The sequence below is a fragment of the Anopheles merus genome, chromosome 2R (assembly GCF_017562075.2).
Source record: "Anopheles merus strain MAF chromosome 2R, AmerM5.1, whole genome shotgun sequence".
Taxonomy (NCBI): Eukaryota; Metazoa; Arthropoda; class Insecta; order Diptera; family Culicidae; genus Anopheles; species Anopheles merus.
In genome coordinates, this window is record NC_054082.1 from 15,485,528 (window position 1) to 15,504,252 (window position 18,725).

The 18,725-nt window shown below is 49.7% G+C and overlaps 1 protein-coding gene across 5 annotated transcripts in view; it reads right to left on the reverse strand.

Annotated features, from left to right (window-relative positions):
• Positions 1 to 18,725, reverse strand: part of LOC121601573 (probable serine/threonine-protein kinase DDB_G0282963) — a 138,296-nt gene that overhangs the window by 15,349 nt on the left and 104,222 nt on the right. The gene's annotated exons all lie outside the window — the stretch shown is intronic.

Consider the following 18,725-nt stretch of genomic DNA (forward strand, 5'->3'; position numbering starts at 1 on the left):
TCTTGTTGTCGTCCTTCTCCCAGGCACGCCCCACATGAATGGGGAAAATATCGATCGATAAGAGGGCAAAAAGGAGCAAAACGTTAATCTTTCGAAATCCCCTTCTTCGAAGCCAATGTGTCGTCCCTTGTGCCATGCTCGTTCTGTTGCGTGTGAGCGAAAAAGCAGTGTGAACGGAACGATATAGTGTGGCAGCAGGTTGACGCAACCACCACCATCGACATCACACGCATCAACTGTCGCTCAATCTCCGCTCCAAGGGCCTTCAGCGATCGAACACGGTTCAAGTTAACGAACCAGCCTTCATCTTATTTAACGCTTGACAGAGTATCCTTTTCCCGTGCTCTACTCTCTCTCTCTCTCTCTCTCTCTCCGAATGGCCATGAATGGCAGCGACGTCATCTTTGTGGCAGTCATATCGCGTGTTGCCGAACGTCCTCCTGAAACGTTGCTGCTGGTTGATGGGCAACCGAACGCGACTCTACAAACCGACAGCAGAGCAAGGACTTGCTGACAGCACCCCAAAAAAAAAAGAAGGCAACACAAAAAAGTCGGAAAAAGTCACAGAAACACATAAAAAAAAACATCAAATCAAATTCATATCACTACAAGCCCGTACCGGTTATGAGGTCAGGCGGAGCGGTCTGACAGGCGTGCAGCAGCAGCGCTACAGACGCGATTTCGATTTCCCCCGGCGACAGATATGAGGACAGATATCGCGTGTGTCGTCGTGTATTTTGTAACGGACTGAGAGTGTGTGTGTGGAGCCGAGTAAGATTGATGGATGATTGTGAGTAGCAGCGGGGAAAATAAAGTCACCATCAATCCAAATCCATTTCCCCACCATTCGGCAGTGGCACTGTGGAGGCACAACGTACAGTAGTGGCCGGGTCGTTGTGAATCGTTCCAAAGCGGACACTAAAACCCCTGTTATTGATTAGCAAGTAGTAGTCGGATCGGGTTGCAGCAACTGCTCTTGCAGGTGATACTTACTTTTATTGCTACTACCCACTGACCCCCTGCGCTGTATAGCGGCGTCTATTACCCAACGGTACTGCTGCTAATGCAATGGTGTTACTTTACACAATTCATCGTACGCGTATCAGCTCGCTGCGATAAAGGGCCCGGTTTAGATGAACCCGGTTGAAGTGTGCGTGTAAATATTTGATTTATCCCTATTACTTACACTTGACGCGTCCTCACGCGTCTTCGGGCGCGCACTGCACGAGAGAGTCTTTGCTTGAAGTGTGCGAGAGCGATCGATCGATTAAGGTCAAATGTCAGCAGGTCGAGAACAAGAGCCTATCTGTCTAGTGGCTTTGTCTGGAGACTGCGAACGCTTTGGGGACAAGGATTAGGAGGAACTGAGTGTGTGTGTACACAGGCCTCGCCTCGCCGGAAGAGCCTAAACGGATAGAAAAGAGGGGTGAAGGTACGCTCTTTTGTCCGGCTATTAACACACCGTTGACTTTTGACGCAGGCGACACGAAAAGCGACTGTCCAATCGAAATAAATGACACAAACACACCGTCACCTTCACCTTCCAGGACGACAAACTGACGCTGCTAACACACGGGTAGGTAGTAGGCAAACGGTGCTGCTGCTGCTGGAAGCAAATAAGAACCAACCTTGATTGCACGAGATACGCATCTGGTCGTCGTCCTCCGTTTTTTTTTTGTTCACTTCCTGTCGCACTCGGGCGCGCACAGTAATCTTGCTGTCACTAAAAACTGCCTGCCTGCCTGCCTGTCTGACGGACGGAAAACTAAAGAAAAGGCTATACCCACCCGTGTCACGACGTCCGCGAGCTGCAACGGATCCGTGAAGGATTTATAGTGTAATTTTCCTGCCCCGGAGCGCTACCAGGCACGGTGAGCAGAGAGATCTCGCTTGCCAAAGGAGATCCTGTGTCCGTGTCCACCTCCAAAGCGCTCAAAGCTCCCTTTTGGTCGGGGTCATTTGACATCTTATCACATTCGCTGGTGCTGCTGCTGCTGCTGGTGGAGGAAAAACACTTTCCCACCCGGAGGAACCGAGCAGCACACCGGTCGTTGTCGGGGAAGAAATTTAATAAAGTTAATTTATCTACCGTGCGACAGGAGGCAAAAGCATGAATGTCGGGGATTCGCAGTCGTTTTTACTTCACTTCCGTTGTGCCTTGCCCCATTTTTCCCCAGCTCTAGAGCGAGAGAGAGAGAGAGAGAGACATTGAGATGCCGGAACGGAAGGAAGGTCGGCCCAGGGGTGCTACAAGTTTTCTGCCAGAGCTTTTCCCTTCAATCTGATTTTTTCTTTCTCTCTCTCGAGCGATGATATCACGTTGGGTTTATGTGTGATGACCCAACGGTTCCCGGGTCTCTCTCTGTGTGTGTGTGTGTCGGTTGGCTTTTATTAAACTCGGCACAAACTTTCCCAATTTTGCCACCTTTTCCATTTGGTCGCTTTCCCCCCCTCCCCTTCCCACTGTCCTTCCAGCAGATGGAAAAAGGGGGAGGAGAAAGGATGCATGCTTTTCCGGCTTTGCTTGCAGTTTCTAGCAGCGGCAAGCTCACGTACACCTACGGAGCACACCGGTGGATGCACCGGCGACGAGCGAGCTGCTCGAATCTTTTCTGAAAAAAAACTTGCACAAACGTAGGATGTATCGCGTGTGGCCTTTCCCCACCCAAGGTTAGCGCCCCGGGAAGCAAAGGGTCAAAGGACGCTTTCTTGTTGTGCCATCACATAGCCAGGGCTGTACGCCAGGCACCGCGCACCGACCGTAAACTGTCCCCGTTTGCCGTAAAAAGTTAAACTAAAGTCAATTTTCTCCTTGGCTCAGTTACGTCCGGTGTGGTGTAGAGGGAAGAGTTGCAGCCCAAAACACAGCGAGAGAGAGAGAGAGAAAGAGATAGAGAGGAGCAGGAGAGCCAGGGTGGAGAGGCGAGAGATTCAGTGTTTGCTGTAAGTATTAAACCGACCGGTCCAGTCCACATCCGGCCACCTGAGTGTGTGTGAGTGTGTGAGTTTGGGTGTGAACAACGTCCGGTGCAAATCCGCACTTACCGGCTGGCGTCGTGTAGGGAAGGTGTGTGTGTATCATGGACCGGGGATTTTCCTTCCAACCGACAAAAAAAACGACCGCCGCCCCACAAGAGGAAACAACCTTGGGAAACCCGAAATCAATGACAACTATTTCGAGCTGGAAGTTTTTCCTCCCCGAGCGGCTTTGATTCCGGATGGGGTGGGTGGGAGGTGGTTTTTATGGTCGGCGCCAAAACTTCTTGCACCGAACAAACCCGACGACAACACACACACACACATGTACACACAGCCGCTGTTAGAATGCTGTGTCTGTGTGAAGGAATTTCCGGACGAAATTTTCATCAACCATGATCCCTTTACCTTCTTTCCTGTTACCGTTGAATGTGTATGAAGTAAAAAAAGAAGCAATACACAACCCACGCCGCCATCGCTAAACACACCCGGAATCCCTCCCGACCGCCCGAGGAAACCGATATATTGAGACGGATGGAGGGCAAAAAGGAAAAATTGGACGAAATTGGTCGGTAAAAGGTAGGATGATCCATTTTATTTTACGTCAAATCGTAGCATTTTCGGCAGGCGGAGAGTATGGTTGAGGAAAGCCCGTGCCAAAACATTCCAGCCACAGCAAAAAAGGAAGAGAAAGAAGAAAAAAACCTCTCCAAAAGAACGCACCACCGAAAGAATTCGCCACCAGCGCCATCGCGGGGGCGAGAGAGAGAGAGAGAGGGAGAGAGAGAGAGAGAGAGAGAGAGGAGAGAGAGAGAGAGAGAGGGATATAAATGGCCCGGTGTTAGCTTGGCTAATCCTTTAAAGCCGAAACGGATACAGCTTTAATTGTGTGGCGGTTGGGCATTATTGGTTAAACATTGAGCAGCGGAAAATGTCTTGCCCTCAAAGTAGACATTGACCACGAGGAGGACGGGGAGGGAATACACTTCATCACCTTTTTTTTTTTTTTTTGGTTGTTCAGACAGTTTTGGGGCTACATCCGGTCAGTTTCCGCTTGGTTTGCCGCTGGACAGAAAAGGGGATTAGTTGTGTCTACGCCACGTCCTTTCCTCACCGCACCGCATGAAGTGGGTGGGAAAACTGTGTGGAAACCCCCTCAAATTCATTCGCGACAAGGGCCGACGGCGTCCATTTTTGTAAGGCCCAGTGGTTGGTTTCGGGGGGTTTTAATTTCTCGCCAGCAAAACTCAACCAAAGAGAGACAAGGGTTGACATGTTTCATGTGCCCGACAGCGCACCCGGGGGTAACAGCTTGTGCACGACGACGATCACATTTCCAACGCCGGAGAGGCGGCCCGCCATTTAGGGGGGGGGGGGGGGGGGGGGGGTTGGCACAAAAGCAAACGCCCGAAATGTGTTGTGCGAAACGTAGGAGAAACGTCCTTGGGAAAACCCGACTTTTACGCAGCCCACAAAGTCGCATGATACGCATGAAAGCAGGGGCGGGAAAACCGATCGAAAGCAAAGGAGTAAAAGGGATAGTGCGCTCACGGGCACAAAAACGGGCACTGGCGCGAGTACTGTAACAAACATTATTCCAAGTTTGTAATTAAGTAAAGCGCACAGTAAGAAATGAAATGAAAGTAATTTGCATACTGCAACAAGATGTTGCTCCGAAAGGGAGGGTTGCTGCTGGCGCAGAAGTTTTGGCACACCCGCCCCCCCCCCCCCCTTCGCCAAAAGCCAAAAGATTCCAGATTTCTCATCCACTAAAAAAAAAAACCACAAACACATAGAGGAAGACGCTACACAACCACAAAGCAGCAGCTCTTTATCTCTTTCGCTCCTTTCGCTTCTTCTCCTGTCGGCAGCTGTCATCTGCATTTGCGTGTCGCAAGTTTTCAACCCGATTTAGGGGGATGCTTTTCCATTACACTTTGTGTGAGTGTGTGAAGGCGAAGGGGAAGGTAGGTGCTTTACAAAGATGCACAAACGCCGGCAATGACGGCTGGGCGTACCAAATCCGCATACGAAAATCCGTTTTAACGCACTCGATTGCAGCTTTCCTTTCGAGAGACACTGGCACCGCTGCTGTTGCTATGGAAACCACATCGCACTTTTATCGTCTGATTTTCACCGAAAGTGTGTATGTGTGCAGCAGACAGGGTTAGAGCAAGTAAACACGCAGCCACGGCGGCGGTGGTGTTGGTGCTGCAGTCACCCACCGTACCCGAAAAAAGGGTTTATCTTCATTAAATGGATTTGAGCTGCTGATACGGTTCTTAAAGGGAGTGATGGTGGCGGTTCCCCTCCTTCTTTCTTTAGTCTTAATCAACGTGCTATCATTTTCCATCCCTTCCGACCTGGGAAACAGACTGTGCCACGACAGAGCGTGTGTCATTTCGTTTGCGCCACGCGTGTGCTGCTTGCCGAAGCCGGGCCCCTCTGCAATATACGAGCGTGATGACAATTTTCCTACCCATTTCCCAAACCCTGTTAACCCCCTGGTTTGTCGATGCAAATTTTCCAACCGAACAGTAGTGGGTGGGTGGGTGGTGGTGGTTGATTATGGCAAAATAGCGTACAGTTTTGTGTGTGTATATAAACCCATCTGTGCTAACCAAACCGCCGGTGCGTTTGCAGTCAAGCGGGGAGGGCGCATCCTGTTAACACGACGCACAACCACCGCAAAGAACGTGCTGAGATTTGATGGGATGGCGAAGGAAAATGCACATAAAAAAAACGGACCGAAACATACGATTTGTTATTGGATTTTCCTAGCTCGTGAAAATAGGGCTCATAAAATCAGGTTTTGGATTAAATTGACGTACGGCGCGAGGAAAGGATCGCACTGTCGCTGTTTTAATGCTATGCGCCGTGCACTCTTCCCAACAGGCCGAGCAGCTGCTGCAGCTACTGTTGCTGTTAGGGGAAAAAAACAGGTCCTCAATTCCTTTACAGCAAATACAGCGAAAAAAGGGACGCGAAGGGGAAAGAGAAGACGAAAAAAAGAGGTTTATTACATCGATAGATTCATAAATTAATCACAACGCGGGCGCGCGCGCTGGAGAGAGAGATAAGCTCACGATATACCTTTGTCCCATAAATTATGGGCTTCCCCCGGCTCGGGAGAGAGAGAATACGTGTGCCCACAAGCATAGATGGACGGCTAACTTGCGGTGCAGCAGAAGCAGATAGATGAACAGTCAACCGATCAGAAGGAGGAAGTAAATATATCATGTGGGGAAGTGCGATCGCGAGAGTGTTGCTACGAACGAAAATGGACGATCATTATTTGAGCGTTTCCTTTGGCTTTGCGCTACAGAGATTCGATGACGATGATTGCGCGAAGGGAAGTAGGCGCAAAATTTATGGAACCAAAAAGGTCCAAAAACACAACTGCGCTCGATCGAGTTGTCGATGGTTTGAAATTATGTAAATGTCTTCTGCGCTGCGCTTATCAGCCAGCTCCGGGCAGGTTTTGGGGCAACATCACAGCAACCACTTGTTTTTTAAGCATTCTGCTGCTGCTTCAAAATCGGCCACTTTGGTGATGGAATATTATTATTATTATTAGCAACACGACAGACACACCGGGAGCGTTTGTGTATGTATTTATGAAAATTATCTCGTCCAAAAGGGAATAACAATAAAGCCGCCAGAGCCGTGCAAGCAACCAAAACCCCCACCGTCACTCGGTCGTATTTTTTAAGTGCGATATCGATCAAAGTGAAGAAATTCCCTTTTTTGGAAAGAGGGGGAAAAGCACTCTCTATTAGGAGCTTGTTTTTAGTATGGGAATTTTTCGTGAGACGGATGTGCAAAAACGTCTACCGAGTGTGTGTGTGTGTGAGTGTTCCAGTATGTCGCACTACCATCCATATTGGAGAGTACAAAAAAAAAATACGAAGATGCAATCATCGCCCTTCTTTCCATGTCCGTTTATTGCAAAATTCCTGCAGGCCATCGTCAAAGCATCGGGGTGATGTGTGTCTGTGAGAAAACATAAACAATGAACGTCTGCCAACTCCCAAACAACGTGCATAAAACGTTAGAAGCGGTAACACTCAAATTCCCCTCAAATCCACCGCGTTTGCAACCAAAGTCGGAAGTCGGACGAAACTTCCCCCCGCAAAACACACGCTCGATGAAATCGCGAACTACTGCTGCTGCTGCTGCTGCTGCTCCAAACGCCAAAAATGGCTATTATGTTTAATTGACCGAAAAGCGAAACACGCCAAACAGCAGCCGGCGGGCGGGCGGGCGAAGGCGCACTTGGGAGTGACGACGAACCCGACAAAACTGGTTGGTCTGTCTGTAATTTATCTTGTTATCTCTCGGGTCTTGAGCCACCAGAACAGAACGGCTGTGGGGATGGGGACGGCCACCGCTTCCCGTGTTTCCAGCGCACACGAAAAAGGCTTCGCAGCGGGCTCCAGCGAGCGCGCGAGCGCGCGCGCGCTTGGAAAGCAACACAACAATTCGCAAACAGGCGAACAAATCACCGAAAACCGTCGTTCGTTGAGTTCGCTCTCCCGCTTTTCCAGCCGTGATATCCACAGCAGAGAGGTTGGCGCAGGCAGTTGATAAATCTTCTTCATCACACCACGGAGCAGCGTGAGCAGTTCGTGCGTCTCACGGAAGGAACTGCTGTAGAATTTTGATGAGTTACCCCCAGTGGAGGTACTGAAGCTGGTGAGGATACTTGCGCAAGATATGAAACCTTTTTCCCCCCCTCCTTCCGACCGTACAGACAGGTGTGTTGCTGTGTTTGTGTGTGTGTGTGTGTGTGTTTCTGTTGGATAAAGGCATACATTCACACACGCACAACATTTTCCATCACATTTAACTCGCCCAATGAGTCGTGGGGTGATTCACGGCACAGCACAGATATGGCGGCTCGCGCAGATAATGCTTGCAAAACCGCGCTGGCCAGCGTGTTGCTGGCTCGCCAGGCGCCAGCCAAGCCGCCGTTTTCCTCCAGCAAGAGAAGCTGGCAATCGCGGTGTGTGTCCAAGCGTCTGGACGCGTCGAACCGTATCCGTGTGTCATAAATTCTCCTTCCGCCCGAATGTGCTCTTCCGTCTGAACCCCGCGACAGAAAGAATGCACCACCGAGAGGATCTGTTGGGTTGGAAATAAAAGTGTCACATTTGGCACACCATAACTGCAGTTGGATGCGATGTTGGATGCTGGGAAAAAGAAGCGCTAGCGCCAAGAGCAAAACATATGTTGGAAATGATGCCCTACAAGAGCTTGGCGATGAAGTAACGAGATGATCTTTAGAGGAGTTGACTGATCCTACGCCGATCTGCTAAAAAAAACTTACACGAGATCATGCATGATCCGTCGGGATCGTGATCTGTTGCGTTCATGGAACGTAGAAAAGAAGCTGGAAATTGAAAACAATGCTCTTTTCCTCCAAAAAAAGAAAACATTCCAACACTTCCTTACGCAGATACACACGCGCGTTTCTTCCGGCAGTTACACAGTGCGGTAAATAAAAAGGCACAGTGTGCACAGTGTAGTCCCAGCATTCAAAAGGTTCATTCGGATCAGTTTTAATTACTGCTAGTCAGAGTCGGAAAAACGGAATGGTGACAACGGACCACGGTTCGTTCGGGTTGGGTTTCCACTCCATCAAACCCCTTTTACAACGGAAGCGAAATCGTTGCTTCCGCCCAGCGTCGTGCCAGACTGGGGGAAACTTGCAGCCGTGCGAAAATGGAAGCAAGATCGCACAAGGATTCCCGGGAGCAAAAACGGGAACGGACTCCCTCTCTCTCTGTCTCTGGTGCGCAATTTTCCGCTTGATGTGGTGAAAGTAAAAATCACACAATGGTCGCAAAAGAGCGACCGGGGCAAAACTTTTCTACAATGTCTCGCTCTCCCCCGGGATGCCCTTGCGCCTGGTGCTGGCCTTTTTTTTCGTTGGTCCAGGACAAACTTTTCCGTTGTCAATAGAGAGGGCGACGACGACGAGAACGGGAAAAGATGATTCCTGCTTCTTTTTTTTTTTAAGGGGGGAAGTGGAACTGAAGGCAAAGTGCCGCCACATTCGCTGCGGAAATAGCGCTGAAATCCTTACAGCATCATAAATTAGGCCGCCCCACACCATGCCGACCCACGTACGTTCCTCGCTTCCCCTCCCGCGCGAAACTTTTGGCGAGGAAAAGCGAGAAAATGGGATACAAACGCTTTCATTGTCCCTCCTTTCGCGTGCGCTTTCGTGAAGCAGAGCACACGCTTGGTTCAAGTGGGTGGACACAAAAATATCCATTTTGCTCTGTGAGTCAAGCCGTTCGAGAGTGTCCCCCCCCCCCTTCCCCCTTCGCTGGCCCTTCTCCTCCGAGCGGTTTAGCGTACTGCTGTCGCTTGACCATGTCGTCGTCGTCGTCGTCGTCTACCGTCCAATTGTAAACCCGTCTCTCATCATGTCGGGGAAAGGTTGTTGGTTTTGTGTGCACACGGGAGAGAATAGCACAAAAAAGGGATGTAAGAATGGCTATTATTCGCGTATTTGTACGGTGCTGAAAGAAGCGCAAGGGGGAGGCGGGGGGGGGGGGTTAGAGAATTTAAAAGAATGTCAGCTCTTTTTTGTTATTATTGTGGTTTTGGTAACGCTCGGTGTGGCACCCGAAGAAAAGGTCGAAGGTGGAACGCGGGGTTGGCGAAAAAGTAAATGTTGCACTACACACCGTAAGGGGTTGGCGGCGATCGGTGGACAAACTGCTGGCGTTTGCGGGCGCACCCGACGAAAGGAACGTAGTCGACACGATGATGATGACGCTGTCACTTAGCTTAAAGCAGACGAACAAGTTAGACAAGTAACGGGAACGTGCTGCTTTTTCTCACACTGGCAGCTCGTCAAACGCCTTTTTGCAACGCCCTGAATTTAGTACAAAAAATTGGTGGAACTTTTGCGTTTCTTCACAACCGACAGTTGGGTTTTCAATTTTATCGCCCCAACGTCCGGGAGTTGGCGTTTCAAGGTAATAAAGAATTAATGTTACTACCGGCAGCATCACAACCGGATATTGAATTCTTCCCACGGCTGCCAAGAATCCTCGAACCACACACGCACACACACATTGCAAGATTGCAGAGCAAGAGCGCTCCCAGGCCGGAGTGGAACGCTTACATGTTTACCGATATGTGTATCATTGGGCCAAAGAGAAAAACAAATCAATATCAGCAACACAACTCATACACGCTGACAAGAGCCCCACCAGAGGAGCGCTCTGTGGAACGTCAATAAAGAGCGTCTCCCATGACAACCGCTGCATCAAAGTTTGCTCCACAAAACAAACTCCACAGCGGGGCCACACAACGACACCGCAGAGCCAAGCAATTGCTTCTTGATGGAATCACCCAATTCAATTTCTCAGCCAGACATATGTCAAACAGCTCCTGCCGAGGAACTTCTGTGACAGTCACACTGTGTGTGTGTGTGTATGTTGCCGTGTGATGGCAGAAAGTTCGTGCCTTATCGCTTATCACTCCAGCCTTCACCATTCTGTCCGAGTTCATCCCCACTGACGGCTCGTGGCGGAAGAGGTAGCAGTAACTGGGCAACCAACTGTTCTACCATTCTTGCTTCCGGAGGAAGAGAAACAGGCCCGGAGATGGCTCAGTGAATGAGTGACTGCGGTCACTAACCACCATGGATTGTTGTTATTAAATTGGGTCGCCGGGTTTTCCTAGCCCGGAAAGAAAGGAATATTAATAAAACTGGGCCAAAGGAAAGAGTGGAAGTTACTCTCTCCTATCGCCCCAGCAAATAGCGCGCCGTTTGATTGTTTTTGGAGGTTATGGGGCGGTGGTTTGTGTTTCACGTTTCTCGCTGCCGAAGAGATAAAAAGAGACAATATCCATCATCAGACAGGGAGGTTTTGTCCTTTCAACCCATCCAACGGTTGATACCGGGTAAGGACGTGACACAAATTCTTAACCAGCGAGAGAGATAGACAGACAGAAAAGGGAAGAACGAACACCAACGACAAGCGATAACGATAGCACCGATCCTGCCTCTCGTGGTTTTCCCTCGTCAGCGCCGACGAGGAACGCGTTCGAAATTAATAAACAACGAACGTGAGAGAGTTTTTTCCCTCCCTGGGGGGATGCGACAAGGGGATGCAGGAGAGTGGAAGTGAAGAAAGATCCTTTCCAGCGACCGTAAACATGCACTTGAAAATTAGGATATGGCTTTGCCTAGACCGAGCCGCTTTGCTTGAACGTTTCTCTGGAAACCATTCCACCCAAAAAGACAGGGCACATGTGCAGACGTATTGGGTGAAAGAGTGCTGCTCCAGCTTCTCCGCTTCTAGCCTTTGTTAGCGGATAGTTTTTCAAACACATCCAATTCAAAGATTAATTGTCAACAGCTTCGTCGTTTCGCTTTCCCGGTTGGTGTGTCTAGGCAGGACGAGCAGGATTCGGTGGATGACGGAAAGAAGGACAAACCACGCTAGCATAGCTGGGAGGGACGAGTGAGATATGGTATTGGGAACGGGAAACTTGTGCTGTGTTTCGGTAAATTTCACTGCACAACATCCTGGATCGGTCGGGTCGGATGGACGTGAGACCAATTATCGGTTCGCGCCCATGCTGATGACAGCAGCAGCAGTAGCAGCAGCAGCAGCACCGACGTTCAAGGATCTACCGCACCATGGGAGTGAAGAAATGCCATAAATCACCAAACCAACCCGAAAAAAAAAAATCAAGACAATGCGGCATTTTAGGGGTTTGGCCGTGTGCAAGCAAACTTATTAGAGAGAGTGTGTGTGCCGCACCAGACGGCAGGCAGCCGCCAGCGAGCGCACCGAGAGGAGGTTTGTTTATTTGTTTGGCCAAGTAAATCATCTGCCATTTTTGTGCCGTTTTCTGTGCCGTTTGTCCGCGCGACTTCCGGTGTTTGTGTGTTTGTGTCTGGCGGCTCCAGAAAAAGCTGGCCTCTGCGCAGAAAGAAAAACATCCTCCTTCTCTTGCTCCTTTTACGTACCCTACCCTCATTTGACGATCATTTGTTCGGCAGAAGCGGAGGATCACCGCCGTCCCAACTTTCACTTCGGTGTCCTTCCCACAGTCGCGCGCGTCTCGTTTGATTGATGATGTCTTGGCGCACTGGAAACTCAAAGTGAAAGTGCATTCCACCACTCCACTGCTCCGCTGCTCGGTTGGTGCAGGATGGAAAATCAATTAGAAAACAATATTTATGCTTCGTGTCACCGCTCATCAGCAACTGGCTTGGCAGGGAGGTTCCACCATTTGCAGTGCCATTCGCCTCGTTAGGCATTGGTGTGCGCGTTGGTAGTTTTACTGGTTAGGTCGTGAAATTTGGCATTAGTTTTCTTCCACGCCAACGGAAGGCAGTAGACTGTATCAACACAACAACACACGCTGCATCTCTCTTGCTGGTGGGTGTGTTTGTTTACTTAACAAACCTTAATACACAAAGCATAAGCAGAAAGTTGTTGGTGAAGGACCGTTTGCGAAGACGTACAGTGGCGTTTATTATTATGGTATCTGCTTTCCCATACAGCGATACATTTCGAGAAGAGATCCAGAGAATTTTTGTTTCCTTGTTTTTACCCCACAAACATATTTGACAGCTGTCAAGCTCTTCCATTACAAAATGACAGTTGGACACGCGGTTTGAAGATCGCTTGTTTTTTTTTTCGATGGTATTTACACAACAATATCCTTTCAAAGCATTTTAGTGCATCACCTAATCTCATTCTTATCCATCACACCTTCCACAAGCTAGACCACAATGCCAGCGAGCAGTAGAAACGTTCTGTAAAGATATCAATCAAAAAGGCCACTCAATGTACTTCACACTTCCTCGCACACTGATTGTGCCGCAATTCGAACGCGTGCACTGTTAGTTATTATTATCTGCAACAAAGATTTATGCTTATGCAGTACATCCCTCCCCTCCCCCCAGATGCAAACAATTGTTCGTGGGCCACTTTTCAGCTTAGCTGTCAGGGCGTGCCTAACACAGCGAGAACAAAAGCAAACACAGAACTATGGCACAAAAACTATGGTACAGGAACCACCGCCACCGCCGCCGGAAGTGGTTGGGTTAGAGCGACTTTTCTCCCCTTTCACTCCCTCCCTAGTACACCGGTTGCTGCCGGCTGCTTTTACATCGCCCGGAAGTAGATCGTTTTTCCCCTTTTCATCGGGACCGCGGTGCCAAAGTGATGAACGGTGTTGTTGTTGTTGTTGTTGCTGGCTCAACGCGAACACAACACACTCCCGCGGGCCGCATCATCTACCTTTTTATTGCAAACGGGGTACTACCACCCGAGTCGCGAGTGCAGCTACTACTACTGCCACCGCTCACACAATATGCAGGAATGCATTTCCGCTGCTTCCACGGCAGGCAGCCAGCGGAAGGAAAACAACTACTGTCAACTTCAATTGTTTCACCATTCCCCAGCAGTGAACCACTATCGTGCGCCGGCAGTAAATCGTCTGACTCGCGGGGCGCGCGAATAACGGCTGACAGCTGATGGAGTGTGGAGAGAGTAGGAGTGTTTTTCGCTGGCTTCTAAACCTTACGAGAAACCTCAACATTAGGGTTGTGTGCGTGTGTGTGTGTGTGTCCCTCAACAGTCAGGAGTCACAACAGCCGGCAGGGTGATTTAATGAACGGTGTAGTATGGATGGTGGTAGAATTCGCAGATTCGCGAGAAATGGCACGATTGTGCCTGCACAACACGTCACTCTTTCTCAGGGCGCGCGCACAGCATTTCATTTCCTACTGATGCTGCTCTACGCGACCAGAAAGGCATCCCGAGAGCATTGCAATTGCACCCGCAGTGCTGCAGCATGCAAAACACACACACACACACACCGTCGTCATGAATATTCATAGCCGATCAGTTGTGCTCTCATGGTTCCTTTGCCCGGCAGCATGTTGTTGTTGTCCCTAGAGTAAATCCCAGCATAGCCGGGCGCTGTTCGACGACGGTGCAATAGATTCCTAGCCCCGATCAGTAGCTAGACGACCTCAAACCGCCCCCATCCAACCCAAAGTCAAGCTAGAGCATGTTAAGGTGTTTGGGTGCATTTTGCGGTGGAGCGCAGGTAATTGAAATATCTCAAATATCTTAATTCGTTTAATAAACATGTAAAAAGATTTAATTAAAGTTCGCAGCACACAGTCGGGCGAGAAAGAATCTCGCTGGCCAAGAATGCGTGGCAAGCCCCCGTTGCCTTTGAGAAGGGGGTTGGGGGGTGGGTACATAGAGGTAAGCTCCAAACACGCGGCAAGCAGAACGCGAAATATGTATGCGGATGTGGATTGAATTGCAACGAGTGCGCCATCATGACCAACTACACCGACCGACACTATCGCCTGGAATCGACTTTAAGCCGGCTCGGGAGAGAGAAAGAGGGAGACATACACATAATGGCGATGGGAGATATGTACCACAGACACACACACACACAATCACACCAAAGTGGGAAGATTTATGAAATCGTAAAGTATTGGTTCATTTAAATAATTGAATATGCAAATCAGGTGCATGTGCGAAAAAGCGAAACGATCTGTGTGCGACGCGGTTACACCACCACCCGACCCGACCGATTTAGAGTGTTTTTTTTTTGTAATTTTTTTTATGTGTGTCAAAGCCTCATCCCCTCGTCCTTACCAGTTCCCAAGTCTTCGAAATGGGAGAACAAAAAAATCCAGGTGAAATTGTTTGTTTGTGCACTCTGTTTGCGCATTGCATTTCTGTTGTCGTACAAGTGCGCACTTTTGCGCAAAACGTGGCGCAAATATGCTTTTTGACTGTGTGCGTGTGTGCATGAACACTGAAGGCTTGGGGGGAGATAAAAGGTGCGTGTTTAGAATTGCTTTTTTTTTCTTTTTTTTCTTCTTTTTCCAGCCCTGCCCTCTTTGGCTTTGTCCTGTCGTTACCGTCGTTGGATCCAGGTGTGCGCTGCTGCTGATCCTGACGCACTCTCGCTCTCTCTGTTTTCTCTTCCTGGACACAAGGTGACACACATTGTAAGAGAGGGCGAGAGAGAGAGAGACCCAGAGAGGAAGAAAGGAAATGTGACACGCGGGTTTGACGGTAAAATCCGCTTGCCTGCATTCATCCGGGCACACGGAAAACACACTGCAATGCTCGTACCACCACCTTTCGAGGCACTGATTGCAACCCAAACCCAAACCCGAGCGCGCAGCATTGGCCAACAACAGAGCACAACTTCAAACGATTGCAGTTCAAATAAATCTTCCGCAGAGCAGCAAGCTCAGCAAAAAGGAAGCTCCCCGCGCACGCCTGTCCACAAGCGGGAGGGGATACGGTAATTGAAAAGGTAAACATGTCGCGTCGATCTGGCGACCGATTCCCGCTGCTCCGACGTTTTATAAAACGGTGGCCAGGAGTCGAGCGGAAGGCTCGGGGACCGTAATCCATCTTAGATGGATGGATTATGCATACCCTACCCTCGCGGGCCTGCTGGTCGGACGACAGGTCGGTGCATTCCGAGTGGCGACCGTTTCTAACCCGACCGTGGAATGTTGTGATGTGTGTGCATTTGGCTGTGAGGAGGATGTAGTGCTTTGCGAATCGTCGTCCAATCTTGACATGTTGTGAGCACGAGAGCGCTGGGGGGGACACAACGCTAGTAATCCCATCACTCCAAATGTGCGGCCCGAGAAGCACGGTAGTAGACAACAAATCAGTGCCACAGAGCCGTGCCACTGCCAGAGCTGGAGGAGTGCAGTGGAAGTGATTGCATATTTCACGCCGGCCGAAGTTTGCAATAAATAATTGCACATTATCGTGACAGAGGGGTTTGGTCGGGTCGGCAACACAAAGTCGACATTTCCACGTCCCACCAGCAGCCGCTGCTGGCATCGAAGGCGACGGGCGCTGGCGTATGGTGCACAATTAGGTGCATTTTAGATTTGATATGGAATCTTACATTCGAAGCTGTGGCATCAGGGTGTACACGTAAAGATGACTTTGATCTCTGTGTGTGTGTCTTTGCATAAATGCATCGGACATTGGGCAAAGAAGAGGGAGTTTATGAATATTTCACCCCCTCCCACCTGTATGTCCTGCCAGCCGACCAACTACCCCAAAAACGGTGGCAGACGGCAGATGGACATCACTGCACACTTCGCTTCCGATCATCGTTGGGCTATTAATCAAATGACCGGTTCTGCTTTTTGTGCCAACCGTCGTCCGGAGGTTGTACTCTCTCTCTCCCTCTCTCAAACCATTTCTAAATGTCATGTATTTGGCGGCAGCAATTGCTTCAACACACACACACAACACAGAGAGAGAGAGTATGGGGAATGGATTTTAAAGTGCAGGAAATCCCGACGACCGCTGGACTGGGAGAGTGACTCCGGGAAATGATTACAAACGAGCAACTAACTCCAACACAGCATGGGGGCCGCCACCCAACATTCGCCTCCTTCACCTCGCTCAGGCTGGCAGCTAAGATTATTAAACCGCTTTAGGGGAGGGCGTAGAGGTGAATGGGACCATGTCACGGTGGTCTTTCTATGCGATCGATTAGACTAGAAAGAGAGAGAGAGAGAACACGAAGCACTACAACGGTACAACCTCATCTCATGATCATCGTCATCTTCATCATCATCGTCGGGGGTGGTGTGCCCGTTACGGTTGGGGGAGATATTAAATTTATACTCGTGACTTTGTCTATCGAAGGTCTTCGTCTTCTTCAGCTGCTACTCTTACTGCTCTCTCTCTCTCTCCCTCTTCTCCATTCCCATGGTGCGCCTTAATGATGCGATTCATCGATCGATTCTTCAACCGAGGTCGATCGAGGGTGCGTTCGACCTTTTCCTCCCGTTCCTTTGCCGGCGGAGAAGATGCAGCACTGCACAGCAATGCAAATAGCATCAGATATAGGGACGCACCAGCGACGCTCCAAGGCATGCACAGAACATTGGCGAAACGAGGCGAATCACACAGAGGCGGAGGTCATCGCTCATCGACCCGGACGGGGGGTCTGCTGTGATGCGAATTTTTCCCTTTTGCCAGCAATCCGGTTCGAAGGACCAAAACCAATCCCGGCATCGTCCTCTCTCGCACTCTTCTCTCTCACTCTCTCTCTCTCTCCCTCTCGGTGGATGTACCAACGGACCTTGATTTAAGATCTGTTTTCCGTTCCCTTCTTCGTAATCCACGCAATCCAACAGTAAGGGTTTGAAACAAAACCCACCATACACAGTGTGTGCCGCTGCTGTGGTCTCTCCCAGAACCGGCCAGCGCCACTTACCTTTCCCTGTCGCGTAATGTCGTGGAACGAGCTGGCCGGCACCATGCCCACCTCTACGAGGATGGATGGATGATGAATCCCGATGTCGTAAGATTCATCATCTTTTGCGATTCTCTACCCCGATGGCAGTGTCCCGGCAGGGTGCAGAGAAAGCGGGGTTACACAACACAGGCCACTCGGTAGTCGTCAACCGGCAGGCTCTATTTTTTTTCTTTTTCCGCTGGAGGCAACGGTGCTGCTGTGTGCAGTAAGTGGAGAATAATCATGAAATATGAATCGAGCAAAATGCGTACTCCGCTTATTAATGCATATTTGATATTGATATATTGTTCCGTAATGACGTTACCGCAGGCCCTGTGGCGCTTCCGAAAAGGGTAGCCAGGGGGCGCAAAAGAGAGGGGGGGGGGGGGGAGGCGCTGATGTAAAGAGCGATTGTGGTTCTGATTTGGAAAGAAGAAAGAACACACCGACGCAGGGCAGAAGGAGGTTGCCTTTCAAAGGGCTATTGTTTTTTTTAGAGGTAGTACCATTTAGTTGTGGGATTTACTTCCACAGAGCCGCAGTGTGAGCTGGGTTAAATCATTACACAAAAATGAGGGTGTTTTATCCCCTTTTCGGAAGGAAACGGGAAAAGAACACAAAAGTGTGCAAAACACAATAAGAAGTGTGAATCCTGAAAGGGAACCACCCCAAAGTGTTGGATCCATTATCACACCGGAAGCTGTGTTGCTCAACTCATGGCGCAATTTAACCACCCAAACCCACCCACCCGCGTGTGTGCCGCAAAAATGCTTCCACAGCTCCAAGCCAGCCCCACTCATTGAATCGTCCCAGCACACAACCGTCCAAGCAACTTCTGTACTGTACGCCACATATGATGCTCCCCCCTCTTTTCTGTCGTCACGATGACTTGCGCTGCTGATCCTTTCTCTCAGCAATACACACACACACACACAGGCAGTAGAAGAGTACACAAAACAAAACCGGAGGAAATCGCTTTTAAAAGGGCAAGCGCGCTACTCCCCCCCATTTCGGACCTCTCTCGTTCTTCTTTTTTTTACTACACAGAACGCATTTTATCAATCTCAGCATCCTGTATCCTAGCTTTAGGCAGGGGAGTAGTAGGCCATACCTCCTACCCTATGGATTTAAAATCTCAGCAGTAAGCGCACATCAAGCGCAACGGGGTTGTGTTGTGAGCGCGGCGGCGGCATGATGATGCAGTTAGTTTCCAAATAATAAAACGTCAAAAGATCCTCTCAGCCGTTCCGTTGCCTCAGCCGGTACACCGATGATTTCGCAACACGACACGCAACCCACCATGGGCGCACGGGAGGAAGAATCGTCGTCGTATTATTTTCATTTTAATTCAATGGGAAAGCATAAAATTTCCGAGCAACCAACAAAAAAAAACCCTTTTTATTTCCCAAAGCCTAGCTAAGCAGCAACGACACAGCGAGAGGGAGGGG